This window comes from Vombatus ursinus, unplaced genomic scaffold (genome assembly GCF_900497805.2).
Source record: "Vombatus ursinus unplaced genomic scaffold, bare-nosed wombat genome assembly UNPS02014798.1, whole genome shotgun sequence".
Taxonomy (NCBI): Eukaryota; Metazoa; Chordata; class Mammalia; order Diprotodontia; family Vombatidae; genus Vombatus; species Vombatus ursinus.
Window position 1 is genome coordinate 70,477,631 of NW_020954576.1, and position 17,595 is coordinate 70,495,225.

The window sequence follows — 17,595 nt, forward strand, 5'->3', positions numbered from 1 at the left end:
TTTATCCCATTTTACAGATGAGGAAACTGAGACATTCAGAAGTTATATGAGTTGCCTAGGGTCATCATCTCTCCAGTTTATTAATGTCCTCCCTGGGATGGAAATAATCAGCAGTGAGTACAATACTTCATATTTTTCCACTGGCATCAGAGGACAGTGGAAATGTCACTTCCTTTATTATTTTTTATATTTTTTATTATACACATATGCAAAATTAGAAAAGAAAAAATCATTGTCATGTACACATAAGAAAGGATTTAATGTAAAACAATAAATTTCCATTTCAAGAAAACCTATATATTAAATACCACATATTGTTTTCAAAGCTGCCCAGCTTTTTTTGCTTCCTTGGTTTTCTTTTTTCCTCTGATGTGCACTTTTTACTTTATTTTTTCCCCTCTCTCCCCTACCCCACCCTAAAGAAGGCTGTAATTCAGAGTGGATATATCTATCTATCTATCTATCTATCTATCTATCTATCTATCTATCTATGTGTGTGTGTGTGTATGTATATATGTCTATGTTTATATATATATGTATATGTGTATATATACGTATATGTGTGTATGTCTGTTTATGTTTATGTATATATGTTTATGTGTGTGTATATATGTATATGTGTGTGATATGCGTACATAGATATCTATATAGACATATACACTTGTACTATGTACTATGCTTATTTCCTCCTATCATCTGTTTCTCTGAAGGTAGATAGCATCTTCATAAGTCCAAGTCTTTCCTTGTTTTTATAAATCAACCAGCTCATTATTTCCTATACCACAGCAATATCCCTTTCTGGATTCAAACAACATTTCCCTTCATAAGATCTTTGAGGTTAATTTGGGTATTTATACTAATCAGAATGACTTGGTTGCTCAAAGTTGTTCATAAAACAACAAAAAAAAAACACACAAAAAGTGAAAATAATATGCTTTGATCTGCATTTAGACTCGATAGTTCTTTCTCTTGATGTGGATAGCATTTTTTTGTCATGAGTCTTTTGGAATTGTCTTGGATCATTGCATTGCTGATAAGAGCTAAGTTTATTATAGTTGATCATCACACAATGTTGCTGCTACTGTGTACAATGTTCTCCTGGTTCTACTCACTTAACTCAGCATCACTTCATTTAAGTCAGGGTTTTTCTGAAATCCACCTGCTTATCATTTCTTATAGCACAATAGTATTCCATTATATTCATATACAAGAACTTGCTCAGCCATTCTTCAATTGATAAGCATTCCCTCAATTTCTAATTCTTTGCCACCACGAAAAGAGCTATTATAAATATTTTTGTACATATAAGTCTTTTTTCCTTTTTTATGACCTCTTTGGAATACAAACTCAATAGTGGTATTGCTGGATCAAAGGGGATGTACAGTTTGATTATCCTTTGGGCATAGTTCCAAAATGCTTTCCAGAATGGTTGGATCAGTTCACCACTCCACCAGCAATGTATCGGTGCCCCAATTTTCCCATATCTCCAACATTGATCATTTTCCTTTTTTGTCATATTAGACAAACTTACAGGTATGAGATGGTACCTCAGAATTGTTTTATTTTGCATTTCACTAATCAGTGATTTAGAACATTTTTTTCATGATTGTAGATAGCTTTGATTTCTCCATCTGAAAACTGCCTGTTCATATCCTTTGACCATTTATCAATTGGGGAATGACTTATAAATTTGACACAATTCTCTATATCTTTGGGGAATGAGGCCTTTATCAGAAAAACTGGCTGTAAAAATTGTTTCCTATCTTTCTGCTTTCCTTCTACTCTTGCTTGCATTGGTTTTGTTTGTGCGAAACTTTTGTAATTTAATGTAATCAAAATTATCCATTTGCATTTCCTAATGTTCTCTATCTCATTTTCCACATATTTGACAGGGCAACTATTCCTTGCTCTCCTAATTTGCGTGTGGTATCACCCTTTATGTCTAAATCACGTACCCATTTTGACTTTATCTTGGTATAGGCTGTGAGATGTTGGTCTATGCCTACTTTTTGCCATACTATTTTTAAGTTTTCCCTACAGTTTTTGTCAAATAGTGAGTTCTTATCCCATCAGCTGGAGTCTTTGGGTTTATCAAACAATAGATTAGTATAGTCATTGACTATTGCATCTTGTGTACCTAATCTATTCCACTGATCCACCACTCTATTTCTTTTTTTTTTTTTGGTAAGACAATAGGGGTTAAGTGACTTGCCCAGGGTCATGCAGCTAGTAAGTGTCAAGTGCAAGTGTCTGAGGTCGGATTTGAACTCAGGTCCTCCTGACTCCAAGGCCGGAACCTTATTTACTGCAACACCTAGCTGTCCTCCACCACTCTATTTCTTAGACAGTACCAAGTAGTTTTGGTGATTGCTGCTTTATAATCCTAATTTTAGATCTGGTATGGCTAAGCCACCTTTCTTTGCATTTTTTTTTCATTAATTCCCTTGATATTCTTGACCTTTTGTTCTTCTAGATGAATTTTGTTATTTTTTCTAGCTCTGTAACATATTTTTGGTAGTGTGATTGGTATGGCACTGGATAAGAAAATTAATTTAGGTAGAATTTTCATTTTTATTATATTAGCTTGGCCTACCCTCGAACAACTCATATTTTTCCAGTTTTTTAGATCTGATTTTATTTGTGTGAAAAGTGTTTTGTCATCATGTTCATATAGTTCCTGGGTTTGACTTGGCAGGTAGACCCACAAATATTTTATACTGTTTATAGTTATTTTAAATGGATTTTCTCTTTCTTTCTCTTGTTGCTGGGCTTTGTTGGTATCATGTAGAAATGCTCATGATTTATGTGGTTTTTCTTTATATCCTACAACTTTGCTAGAGTACTTTTATTTTTAAGTTGATTTTCTAGGATTCTCTAAGTATAACATCATATCATCTGCAAAGAGGGATAGTTTTGTTTCCCCATTGCCTATTCTAATTCCTTTAATTTATTTTCTTCTCTTACTGCTATCACTAACATTTCTAGTACAATATTGAATAATAATAGTGATAATGAGCATCCTTGTTTCACCCCTGATCTTATTGGAAAGGCTTCTAGCTAATCCCCATTACAGATAATGCTTGCTGATGGTTTTAGATAGGAATTAATTATCCTTTTAAGGAAAACTCCATTTATTCCTATGTTCTCTAGTATTTTTATTAGGAATGGGTATTGTATTTTGTTAAAAGATTTTTTTGCATCTATTGAGATAATCGTTTCATTTCTATTGGTTTTGTTATTGATATGGTCAATTATGCTGATAGTTTTCCTTATATTGAACCAGCCCCTGTGTTCCTGGCATAAATCTCACCTGGTCATAATGTATTATACTCATGATAAATTGCTGTAATCTCTTTGCTAGTATTTTATTTAGAATTTTTACATCATTCACTAGGGAAACTGGTCTGTAATTTCCCCCCTTCCGTTTTGACTCTTCCTGGTTTAGTTATCAGCATCATATTTGTATCATAAAAGGAATTTGGTAGGACTACTTCTTTGCTTATTTTTCCAGATAGTTTATATAGTATTGGAATGAATTGTTCTTTAAATGTTTGGTAGAATTCACTTGTAAATTCATCTGGCCCTGGAGATTTTATCCTAGGGAGTTCATTGATGACTTGTTCAATTTATTTTTCTAAAATGAGGTTATTTAAATATTTTATTTCCTCTTCTGTTAATCTGGGCAATTTATATTTTTTGTAAATATTCATCCACTTCACTTAGATTGTCAGATGTATTGACATACAATTGGACAAAACAGCTCCTGGTAGTGAACTCACCTTTTTCATTTTTGATACTCATAATTTGGTTTTCTTCTTTTTAATCAAATTAACCAAAGGTTTATCTATTTTTTCATAAAATCAGCTTCTAATTTTATTTATTAGTTCAATAGTTTTCTTAATTTCAATTTTATAAATCTCTCCTTTGATTTTCAGAATTTCTAATTTGGTGATTAATTGGAGATTTTTAATTTGTTCTTTTTCTAGCTTTTGTAATTGCATGCCCAATCCATTGATCTACTCTTTATCTATTTTATTCATGTAAGCATTTAGAGACATAAAATTTCCCTTAAGTATTGCTTTGGTTGCATCCCATAAGGGTGTGTTGTCTCATTACTGTCATTCTCTTAGGTGAAGTTATTGATTGTTTCTGTGATTTGTTGTTTGACCTGTTGTTGTTTGATCTTTTGGATTTGATTATTTAGTTTCCAATTATTTTTAATCAGCCTTTCCATGGACCTTTATTACATGTAATTTTACTGCATCATGATCTTAAAGGGATACATTTAATATTTCTGCCTTTCTGCATTTTATTATAAGGTTTTTATGACCTAATACTTGGTCAGCTTTTGTGTAGGTGCCATGTATTGCTGAGAAAAAGGTATATTCTTTTCTATCCTCATTCTATTTTCTCCAAAGGTCTATCATATCTAACCTTTCTAAAATTCAGTTTACCTCCTTAACTTCTTTCTTGTTTATTTTGTGGTTAGAATTCTGAGAGGAGGAGGTTGAGGTCCCTCACTAGTATAGTTTTGCTATTTCTTCCTGTAACTGCCTGAACTTCTCCTCTAAGAATCTGCTATAAACTCTTGGTACATATATTTTTAGTATTGATATTACTTCATTGTCTTTGGTACCTTTTAGCAAGATGAAGTTTCCTTCCTTGTCTCTTTTAACTAAATCTATTTTTGCTTTTGCTTTGTCTGAGATCAGGATTGCTACCTCTGCTTTTTTTTTTTTTTTTAAGCTGAAGCATAATACATTCTACTCCAGCTTTTTACCTTTACTCTTAGTATGGCTCCCTGCTTCTGATGTGCTTTTTTTCAAACAATATATTACAGGATTCTGGTTTTTAATCCACTCTGCTTTGTGCTTCTATTTTTTCAAGAGTTCATCCCATTCTCATTCACCATTATGATTACTAACTGTGTATTTCCCTATATCCCATTTTCCCCCTCTTTCTACTTTTTTTCTCTCCCTCTCCAAAAAAATCTGTCAGTTTTTTGCTTCTGACCACTGCCTTCCCTTCTATCAGCCCCCTCCCTTTTCTTTTCCCTTTCCTCTACTACTTCCTTATAAGGTAAGATGGATTTCTTTATCCAACTAAGTATGTATGTTATTCCATCTTTGAGCCAAATATGATGAGAATAAGGTTCAAACAACACTCATCCTCTCCTGTCTTTCCCTCTACTATAATAGGTCTTTCATCCCTCTTCATGTGATCTAATTTACCCCATTCTGCCTTCCCCTTTCCTCTTCTTCCAGTAAAATCCTTTTTTATACCCCTTAATTTTTTTTTATCATCACATCAAAGTTATACCCACACCCTCCAAGTATACTCCTTCTAACTGTCCTAATAGAGAGTTCTTAAGAGTTACTAGTATTATCTTCCCATGTAGGGATATAAACAGTTTAATCTTATTAAATACCATGTTTTTTTCTTTCCTGTTTACCTTTTTATCTTTCTATTGAGTATTGTATTTGAAGATAAGATTTTCTGTTCAGCTCTGGTTTTTTCATCAGGAAAGTTTGAAAATCCCCTATTTCATTGAATGTCCATCTTTCCCCCTAAAAGATTATGCTCAGTTTTGCTGGACAGTTGATTCTTGGTTGTAATCCAAGCTCCTTTGCCTTACGGAATTTCATAGTCCAAGCCCTTTGATCCTTTAATACTGAAGCTACTAAGTCCTGTGTGAACCTGACTGTGGCTTCTTGATATGTGAATTGTTTCTTTCTGGCTGCTTGTAGTATTTTCTCCTTGAGCTGATAGTTCTGGAATTTGGATACAATATTTCTTGGAGTATTTATTTAGGGCTCTCTTTCAGGAGGCAATTGGCGGATTCTTTCAGTGACTATGTTATCCTCTGGTTCTATGATATCATGGAAGTTTTTCTTGATAATTTCTTGAAATAGTTTGTCCAGGATTTTTTTTATCATGGCTTTCAGGTAGTACAATAATTCTTAAATTACCTCTTCTGGATCTGTTTTCCAGTTCAGTTGTTTTTCCAATGAAGTTTTTTACATTTTCTTCTATTTTTTTTCATTCTTTTGATTTTATTTGACTGATTCTTGATGTCTCATAGAGTGATTAGCTTCCACTTGCCCAATTCTAATTTTTAACAAGTTGTTTTCTTCAGCTTTTTTTTAACCTCCTTTTCCCTTTGGTCAATTCTACTTTTAAAGAAGGTGTTTTCTTCAATTTTTGTGCTTCCTTTTCCAAGCTGTTGACTCTTTTTTTTCCATAGTACTCTTGTATAACTCTCATTTCTTTTCCCAATTTTTCTTCTAACTCTCTTACTTGATTTTTAAAATCCTTTTTGAGCTCTTCCAAGAGAACTTTTTGGGCTTCAGACCAATTCATATTCTTTTTTGAGGCTTCACATGTAGGTGTTTTAACACTTTTGTCCTCTTCTTGTGTTTGAGTTTGGATCTTCCTTTTTGCCATAGTAGCTTTCTATGGTCAGAGCTCTTTTTTTTGGGTGGGGGCGTTGTTTTTTTTTTCTTTTGTTTTGTTTTGTTTTTGTTTTTGCTCCTTTTAAAAATTGTGCTCTGCCCCTAGGATACAGGGGGCAATGTCTCAAGCTTCTTGTGATGTGACCAGAGGTCTGGTCACTGGTTTTCTGTACTGGGGTCTCTGGAGCTAGCAGCTTACCCACTGTTTTCAGGTGGCTTGGCCTGGTTGTGTCTGTTATGCCCTGAGTTCCAGGACTGGCAGTTTGTCTGCTGCAGTGGGGCTAGAGGCCTCTGCTGGCCTGTGCCATTGGCCTGCTGAGAAGGACCATAAGGCCTCAGTTGCTGATCTGTGCTGTGGCTACGAGTCTCTTGCTGGCTTGCCCAAACACTGCCTGTACTGGGCTCCACTCACTTTTTACCCAAATGAGACAGACCTTTCCCTGAAGTCCTTCTAAGTTATCTTGGACTGGAAAAGTGTTTCACTCCATTTTTTTTTGTGTATTCTGACGCTCCAGAATTCTTTTAGAAGCTTGATTTAATGTTGTTTCCAAAATAAACTGAGGAGAGCTCAGGCAACTTCCTGTCTTCCCTCTGCTGTCTTGTCTCTGCCCCATCTCTCCCAAACTTGAACCCAAATCTAAGATATATTTTTTCTATATTAAATTTCATTTTATTAGATTTTACCTAATGTTTAAGACCAGTGGTATCAAACTCTGGTAGAAAAAGGGGCAACTAAACTATACATAAAGAGTCTTTCAGCAACATATTGACTTAGAAAAACACATATTAACACTATCTCTATTCTATTGTATTTTTTATTTATTTTGTTAAATATTTCCCAATTACATTTTAATCTGTTTTGAATGTCGTGGGGCTGTATGTTTGATAATTCTGTTCTAGATTATTGAGCTCTTTTTTCATCTGAATGCTAATCTGAAGTGTTAGCTAATCCTCCCAATTTTGTGTTACCTACAGATATGTTATACACAATATTGATAACTTTCTTTTGAATCATTGATAAAAATATTACACAGCACAGAGTCAACTGTAGAGGACAGAGGCAGATCCCTAGAGACCACATTCCAAGTTGACATCAAATCATTGATGAATATCCTCTTGGTCCCATCTCTGAATCTACCTAACCTTACTAGTTTTCTAGCTTGCATATCCCTATTTTGTCCATAGCAGGAGAGATTTCATCAAATGCTTGCTTAAATTTAGATTAACTCTAGGCCTAATATTACTTTCATTCATCAACCTGGTAATCCTGTCAAAAAAAGTAAATGAAATTAAAGTGGAAAGGCCTGTTTTTGATGAAACCATGCTGGCTCTCTGCTCTCATTGTTTCCTTTTGTAAATGTTCACTAAGCCTTTCTTTAATATTACATTCTATAGTTTTGTTATGTGTCGAAGTCAAGTCTCGCCAGCCTATTGTTTGCATTTTCTTCCTTTTTTTTTAGAAATTTAATATAATGTAAATGCTTCTCCAGTCCTATGACATATCTCTCATTTTGCACAATCTATAAAAAAGTCACTAACTGGCAATTATGTTGGCTAGTTCTCTAAATACTCTGGCATGTAGTTCATCTGTGCCTATTGAAGAACTCATCAAGGGTAACTAGGTATTTCTTTTTTTTCCCCATCATCAGTATTTATTGAGCATTTACAATGTACTAGGAACATCCAGAAAAAAAAAAAAACCATTGTCCCTGCACTTGAGAAGGTTATATTTTATAACAAAAACTCTCTTTAAATGATATTTTGTGTTTGGTGTTTTCTACCAGAGTAGTGAGGGGAAGATTTTGCAGCATGAGCTTTGGGTATAACTTAGCCCCATCATCACTTGGTGAGAGGATTGGATTAGGGGAAGAATTTAAAGCAGACAATAATAGACCATTCAGGATAGGGCTTAGAGTGAGATTTTTAAAAAGCCACTATCTCACTAAATTAAAGGAAGATTTCCCATAGGAAATATGAATAGAAGCAAGAAGTTTGTGGGATACAAGCAAAAGAAGAAAGGAATCTCAGATACTCAAGCCAGAAATATCATGTTATCTTTCCCCACACAACACCCTCCTCCCTCCACCACCAGAATAGGAGTGTGGTTGGTGAAAAGGCAGAAGGAGATAAGGCTAAAAAGTATACATCACAAATTGGAATATAGGATTAAAATCCAAGGCAGGTTATGAGAATAGCAACACATACTTTCAAAGAGGGACTTTGGGAGCATGAACCCGATACTTAACCAATGTCACCGCAGACCACGAGACTTGTAATTTCCATAGGTTAGAAAAATGCCAGATCAAAAATTTAAGTGGAACATGTGATTTTATTCAGATCACCAAGCTTTTGTTTTAAAAGAGAAACTGAAAATCAGGGTGGTAGAGAGGGGATTAATGTTTGGAACAATATGGAACACATGGAACTTTTGCCATTTGATAGTTTTATACTTAACTTTTTTTTTCTAAGCCCATTATATAGCTACCAAGTGGGAAGTAAGTCTTCAAAATGTACAATACCCTTTAGAGAAGTTTCAGAACTAAAGATTTGATTTACATGAAAAACTGTAGAGAAAGTAGTTGAAAAGTCCATTCATAAATCTTTTATTCCACTTACATCAACTTAATACACATGTTCTTAACAATTATGCTTAGATTGTACATGAAAATTTCATAAGACATTAAACAAAGCTAGCCATCATCTCCCTGCTAACTATTTTTTATAGCACATGCATGTTAGGCAAGTTCAAAAAAATTACAAAAGCAAAAAAAAGTTAGAAAAGTTAAATCCGTGAGTTTTTTGTTTTACTGCTTTGCTTGATATACAATGACTTTATGAATATCAGGCAATTAATTTTTTACTGCATCTTTGCTTTTATACTTGTTCTTAGGTTGCCTAAACCATTTAATAAATAAATACAAATAAAATGAGTTTAGCAAAAATAATGAAAGCAAACACCAGGTAACTTTATAAATAATGGAATGTGAACCATTCCTGCTCTTCTCCAGAGTAAACTGACTGGGTTAAAACTTTGTCTTAAGGAACACTTTTGCAACTGCAATCATAAAGGTACATCCATTGAGATTGTGTATTCTACAGATACACATGGAATGACATGTAATATCTATGGGACATCTGTTTCTACCACAGCCATGAGTGTTCCAATCCTAGAGTACCTACTCTTACTACACCTATGACTGGAACCAATTATCCCTTCATACCCCCACCAAGACAGGCCAATATGTAGGCAGTTTTCTTTACTTAGACATGGAAGTTATTTTAACACTGGTCTTGTGAAATTACAGTGTACCAAAAGTACTATGCCAAATATGCAACACCTGTATAAAAATTCCATATCCATATTGACTGCCTCAGATGAAAGCAAAATAACTCCCCAAGTGTTAACTGGCTGTACTTCTCTAATATTAAACACAAAAACTACATGGGAAATATAAAAATCCAAATAGAAGTAACATAAATTTGTCATAAACTGTAAACAAAAACTATTTTGGGGACAGCATGGATGGCAAATGGTCTACCGTGTAAATTTTACAATGACACAGACAAAAGTTGGAAGGCTGGTTAATTCTCCCCTCCTTCTCCTGCTTCAGCTTCATCTCCTTGGGTGTCCAATGTCCACAATGTCAGGTTGTCTCTCAATAATTGCGTTATTAGTGTGGTGTCTTTGTATGATTCTTCACTTAATGTATCAAGTTCAGCAATAGCTTCATCAAAAGCTGTCTTTGCACGGGAACAGACTTTCTCTGGAGAGTTCCGAATCTCTCAATAGAATACAGAGAAGTTCAAGGCCAGACCCAATCTTATAGGATATGTTGGTTGCATCTCCTTTTTGCTGATTTCAAATGCTTCTTGATATGCTTGTTGTGACTGATCCATTATTCCTTTCTTGTCATCACCAGCAGTAACCTCTGTCAAATAACAGTAGTAATCTCCTTTCATTTTCAAATAGAAAACTTTGCTTTCTTCTTGTGAAGCATTAGGAATGAAGAACTTTTCCAACAGAGACAGTACATCATTACAGTTATCTCTTAATTCAGTCTTAGTTTTCTCTCTGTATTCTCAGGCCATCTGCTGTTTTTTCTTGGCACCTTCTGTTTTTTGCTCAATATTTAAAAATAACACTTTAAGATGACCTTGGGCCTTTATGACATTTTTGAAAGCAACAGAGAGAAGATTCCTCTCCTCGTTGGATAATTCAGCTCCTTGCTCAGTTACAGACTTCATGCAGGCTACCATGTCATCATATCTTTCAGTCTGCTCAGCCAATTTGACCACCTGCACCCGCACATTTTTATCCATGCCCAGAGTGAGTGGCAGTGGCGGATGGATGGACCAGCGGGGGGCAGGGGTGAGGGGGTCAGTGGTCTCTGGGCAGCAGCAGTGGCCTAGATCTTTCTTCACCATGTCCCTACTCATCTTGGCTTATAGTTCCCTTTTTTACTCTTTTTTGGTGCCATTCTTCTTATTTGAAAGATTATTCTCCTTGGGAGATAAAATAGAAGCACTATAAAATTTCTATAGTTCTGCCATCTGTCATCATTATCATCATTGCGACCATTCTGACTATTGGTCCTTTGCATTCTTTAATCCTCCTTTTCCCCCAATATAACAAAAAAAAAAATAAGCCCCACCACTTTTTGTTATCATTAATATTACTTATTAGCCTCCATTTATATTGAGCTTTTGTGGGCTTGAAATTATTCCTATAGGACCATGCTACACTATTGTTGTAATCCTCTGTCAGCAGTCTTTGATTCCATCTTCTCTCTGTTTTTTGAGTTATCTGTGCATCCACATCAGCTTCTTTAGACAACTCCTCCTTTTCTTCTTCTTCATTAGAATTGTTTCTTTGGGTGTCTTCAGAATTTCATTCTTGAGAACTTTTCATCCTTCCTTGACTGCCTTTCCTTATAGACTTTTAGGTCATGGACTCCTACTTATCCTTTTCCTAAAACCTTATGCAATCTACCTTGTTTTTCAGACTTTCCAACTTTATTTTTCTGTCATAAATTTTAAGAAAAAATAGTCATTTCTCCCACAAACTTTCCATCACTTCTACTGTTGTAATGTATTCCTAATTGTTGGTGTGATTAAAATACAGAGTGACCATTTCCTTTCTTGTTTCCTCTACCTCATGAAGGCTAAAATGATCAGTATGGCAAGTCAAGAGATGTATATTTGTAACATTTGTAACATGTATAATAAGTTTACTCATAGATATTGTGAGGAAAGGACTTTGTTAACATTAGAGAACTATGGAAATCTGAGGAGTTACTTTCTCCATTCCTGGAAATTATGGGTAATCTTTCCTTGGTCCTATGTCTTTTCTCCCTGGCTCTTCTTATGATTTGCTCTGCCTTAGGTCAGGCACCTATCCCTTTCATTTACTGCTCATGTTGTTAGGAGAGGGGGAAGCTTTGCCCTGTAGTCAAGTGACATATTCTTTCCTGCATGTCCGAGGATAGAACAACTTACAGTCTGGCAGCCTTGTTCTAGGTCATTGGAGTAAGGGCACAAACACCATCATTTGTTGCTCTCTTGTTGGTTTTGGTACTTGCAGTAATTGGGTTAGGGCAAAAAATAACTGTAGCCAAAAACCAGGTGGCAGAAGGAGGAAAGATGATTGGATCATAGAGCTAAAGTTGAAAAGGGATTGGCTGTCCACAGAGGGATCTCATACTATACTCTTTAAATTTGAGTTGCTATGATATTTGAAATTTCCTCTGGCCTCTGTCTTAAAGGCTACACAAGAAAAAGTAAATCTAATTGTGTTGTTTTTTTTTTCTGCCTGAAGAATAACTTGAGGAATCAACAATAATATTTGGTTCATGTTATTTTTTGCTAGTACTTTGAGGATTTTGAGGCTAAATATGCCACTTCATTTGATTTGTAGTACTTCCTCTTTAATTCATAGCTGAAAGAGGTATATAGGAAGTGAAAACATAAATTCTGAGATGTAAAATTTTTAAAGAGGCATCTTTTTAATGTGTAAAGCCAAGTGGAATTAAATCCCTGAGAGAATCACAAAAAAGAGGATAATAAAGTTTTTTTTCTCCTATACCTTTTATATTATATAACACATGACATTAGTGTTGAAAATGCAGTTTAGAAAAATGTTATAAAAATACATGTCCACAGTGAATAGGGTGTCATCTTTGCCATTTGAGGCATCTAGTAAAATCTTAACCTGAATGAGAAATTTACATCCCTTTCACATGTTATCAGTGAGAAAATGTGAGATTTATGAACTGTGATTCTTATGTGTAGGAATATAGGCCTCAGGGGACTCATTAAAATCCAGAAAGTAAATCTATTTTACTTCATTTCCCTGGATTCCCTAAAAAAAAAAAGTAAATTATGTTGAACGTAGTTCACAATACCCCCTCAGAAGATGGATTTCCTAAGTTTTTTGATGGTTACATTGACCACTGGTAACTTTAGATATTTACTACACTGTATATTTCCAATTATATTTAAAGCTTCAATGATCTTTGGAGTTTTGTTTCATTCTGTTTGTAGAGAATAATCTTGAAAGCAGTAACTAAGCATCATTGAATTTTTAAATAGAAATTATACAGAAACTAATGAAGAAAATTTGTGTGGGTCCAATTTCAGGGTGAGAAATCAGAGTTATAGTTTTCTTATACTATTCAGCCTTACCTTGAGCACTTTTCATAGAACACTATAGTCCATTGGTGCTTAGTACACCATAGTGGAGTGACATCAGCTCCTACTGTGTAGTTATTTATACAATTACTTTGCATTTTCTTCGCTGATTAGAATGTGAGCTGTTTGAAAATGGCTATCTTGTTTTCTTTCTGTATCCCTAGGGCTTAGCAGAGTGCTTGGCACACAGTAAGTGTTTAACTGTTTTTTCCCATTGGATACTAGTCTTTTGTACCTATAGGAGTGTTTATTTTTTGTCTGCGTATTCCTAATACTTTGCCCATTATTGGCACTTATGTTGACTTGAATTGAATCCATCCATTTCTTTTCTTTTTCTCCTGAGGAAACTGAAACATTGAGAAACTGGTGTCTTACTGACAAAATGGCATTTTTAGAAACTTAATCTATAAATTTTTCTGCTATAAGCCCTGATGGCTCAGAGCGAATGTAAATAGCAACTGTTTCTGTTTTGGCCAGAAACCCTGAGGGTTTTCCCTTCCCAGATTGATATGTTTTTTTTCTTTTTTTTGGCTAAGTAAAAGAGGCCATCCTCTGCCTCATTTCTTACCCAACCTTAATCACTGAATGTGCATTGCCTCAGTCAAACTGAGAACTGGGAAAGACCTTAGCTTAAAAAGGCCAAGGTCTCCCACTGCATTAGGGCCATCTCCAGTCATCTTGATCTATGTCTTGCCACTGGACCCAGATGACTCCAGAGGAGAAAGTGAGGCTGGTGATTTTGCACAGCTTTCCCTCCCTTAAATCCAATTCACTTGCAAGTTATGGCATCACCTTTCTGACATCACAGTCCTTTTTGAGAATGAAGGCCACACAATAGCATCTATATTTCTAATATTATTTTATGTTTGAAGGAAAACATTTCATTCTTTAGAGAATAACATCAAAATTATTGTGTATTTGAATCTTCCTTTTAGTAGATGTTTTTGTTTGGTATTATATTGACTAAATTTGTGCTAAAGTAGTAAAAGATCCTTTAAAACAGCCCTTACCAGGAAATAAAAATTCAAGAGTTTGACAAGAACCAAACTACTCAAAAGATGTGGGGAAAGAAATGATAAAAAATCTGTATATGAAGAAAATATAATGATAATAGTAAGAACCAAAGTCAGGTAAGACCCTTGCAGTGTTTTCATGGATTATCTTTTTTTTTGTGGCTACAAAATGTTATATCCTGAGATGGTTACCAGAGGGAATTCAGGGCAATGTTTTTGCTTAATTGATCCATATAGTAATCTTTGTAGTGCATTATTATCATCATCATAATGATGTATTTTTAAAAGGAAGATTCTTCATGGAGTAATAAAAATTGTGATAAAAGAACCACAGACCATTTTGCAGGGTGGAGGGGGGATGAATAAGTAACCCTAAGTATAGCACAACTATCATTTGTTTTAGTACCTTCATTTTTATGTTGATTTGTGAATTTTAATGTTTTTCTTTTTCTTTCTTTTTTTTTTTTACCTTTCATAAAATTTCTGTGGACTTTAATCAATGGCTATTTTAACTAAAGCATTTCTTAATGAGAATGGAATTTATTTCTTTTTTGTCTAGTGCCAAAAATTGCCACTGGAAACTCAAATTTGAGTTGGGATCCACTTAAAACTGAAGGACTTTGAAATTATTGGCCTCCCTAAATCAGCACAGTGCTATATAAAAATTTGTCCTGAGCTAATCTCTGCCTTTAGAATTGGCTGAAAAGTAAATAACAATTTTCTTTGGAAAGTTAGTTTGCATGCATGATTCCCTTGGTAATGCCAGAGAAAGCAGGCTGACTGGTTGTGTGAGTGGCGGGGAGGGGAGGTTGTCCCTCTCCCTTTTTTTAACATTAATGACATTTCCCTAACCACTTACTCTCCTTCCTCTTGTAACAAAATGTGTTAAGTGAAATAAACACACTGATCATGTCTGACAGATATGGCTCATTCCACACCCCTAGTCAATAGACTCTCTACCAAGAAGATCTGAACTCATTTGGGTCTTCTGACTCCTTATCTAGTGGCATTGCCATTATATCAGAGTAAAGCACATTTAAGTACTCACCTCCATCTTTAATATCATTAATGTGGATAGTCCTTCCAGTAATCACATGATATCCATTTCTGCTCATCCTGTATAACATTTTTCAGAATTCTCCCAGAAGTTCAATAGAAGGGTTCCATTCAACATTCTAGGGACCTTTCTTCTTTTCTCCTGACATCAAGAGATTGCCTGAATTGGCTATTCATCTGTTATACTTCATTCTCATGACATTGTCGCTTACCTTTTATTAAAATCATACATTTTCATGATAAAAGTCTTCTTCCAGTGCTTTTTGTGAAATTTCTCATTTGTTACATGCTTCTGTCTTCCTATACCCACCCTGTGTTTCTCAATTGCACATCAAGTGGTACTTATCTTAATTCCCTGTATACTGTTTTTTCGCATGACTTTCTGCCAAATAACAATGGCAAAATATTGGTGTTTAAATGGGAGCCTTTGTAGTAATCATCAAAACAATCTTGTACTGGCTAAGAAATAGAGAGGTGGATCAGTGGAATACATTAGGTATACAATACACAATAATAAATGACCACAGCAATCTAGTGTTTGTTTTTTTTTGTTTTGTTTTGTTTTTGTTTTAGGCAATTGGGGTTAACTGACTTGCCCAGGGTCATTGAGGTCAGATTTGAACTCAAGTCCTCCTGACTCCAGGGCTGGTACTCTATCCACTGTGCCACCTAGCTGCCCCAATAGTCTAGTGTTTGATAAACAGAAAGATAAACTTTTGGCACAAGAACTTACTATTTTACAAAAATTGCTGGGAAAACTAGAAAGCAATTTGGTAGAAACTAGGTATAGACTGACAACTCACACCATATAACAGATAGGGTCAAAATGGGTACATGATTTAGACATAAAGAGTGATAGCATAAGAAAATTAGGAGAGCGTGGAAAATTTTATCAGTCATATCTGTGAGTAAGGGAAGAATTTATGACCAAACAAAAGATAGAGAGCATTACAGGATGTAAAATGAATAATTTTGAGTATATTAAATTTAAAAGGTTTTGCACAAATAAAATCAATGTAGCCAAGATTAGAAGGGAAATTGGAGAAATAGAGCAAGTCTCTCAGATAAAGGCTTCATTTCTCAAATATATAAAGAACCAAATCAAATTTATAGGACTATGAATCATTCCTCAATTGAAAAATCATCAAAGGATATGAACAGGCAGTTTTCAGAAGAAGAAATCAAATAGTTACATTAAAATGTTCTAAATAACTACTGATTAGAGAATGTAAATTAAAACAACTCTGAGATACCAACTCACACCTATCAGATTGGCTAATATGACAGAAAAGGAAAATGGTAAATGTTGGAGGTGGTGTGGAACAACTGGGATACTAATACACTATTGATGGAATTGCAAATTCATCCAAACATTCCTGAGAACCCTTTGGAACTATGCCCAAAGGGCTATACTACTGTGCACACTCTTTGACGCAGCAATACCATTACTAGGTCTGTATGCCACAGACATTGTTTAAAAAAGGAAAAAGACTGCTGACAAAGGATTGGGAATTAAGGGGATACCTATCAATTGGGGAATGGCTGAGCAAGTTCTGGAATATGATTGTGATAGAACACGATTGTGCTATAAGAAATGATGAGCAGGATGCTTTCAAAAAAACTGAGAAGACTTATATGAACTGCTGCAAAATGAAATGAGTAGAACCAGGAGAATGTTGTACACAGAAATAGCGACATTGTATCAGGATCTACTGTAAATGATTTAGCTGTTCTCAGAAATGCAATGATCCAAGACAATTCTGAAGGACTTATGATGAAAAATGCTATTCATCTCCAGAGAAGGAACTGATGGAGTCTAAATTCAAATAGAATCATACTTTTTCACTTTGTTTTTCTTGTTTTGTTTTTGGTCTGTGTTTTCTTTTGCAACATTGCTAATATGGACATTTGTTTTGCATGACTTCACATGTATAATTTATATCATATTACTTGCCTCATCAAGGCAGGGAGGGGAACAAAGGAGGGAGAAAATTTGGAACTCAAAGTTTTAAAAAAAGGAATGTTTAATTTTTTAAAAATTTAATTGACAAAAATAAATAAAATAGAAAGTCCACTACAATAAATTCTAAGAAAAAAAATAGGGGTCTTTGTTTCTGGGAGAAATTTTCAGCCATTAAATGACTTTGTAGTTTCCAAAAGGCTGCCTTCCTCCTCCTTTTTAGTCCTGAACCCATCTCATTGTAATTTTCAATTATCTCTTAAAAGTCTGTAAGTTGTTCAACTAACTGCATCTCATTACCTGGACAATTGGCATTCTTAATCTGCTTATTTTTTTTCCTGTGTAAGAAAAGGAGGCCTAACTGTGGCAGAGTTAGGGACCTCTCTAAGGAGATTCTGCAGTATGCCAGGACTTGATGCAAGAAAGA

The 17,595-nt window shown here is 34.7% G+C and overlaps 1 protein-coding gene and 1 pseudogene across 1 annotated transcript in view; one reads left to right on the plus strand and one right to left on the minus strand.

The window, feature by feature from the left end:
* The window catches only part of LOC114050023 (formin-2-like), a 473,042-nt gene that overhangs the window by 149,972 nt on the left and 305,475 nt on the right, over positions 1–17,595 (plus strand). The gene's annotated exons all lie outside the window — the stretch shown is intronic.
* LOC114050024 lies at positions 10,001–10,772 on the minus strand (annotated as a pseudogene).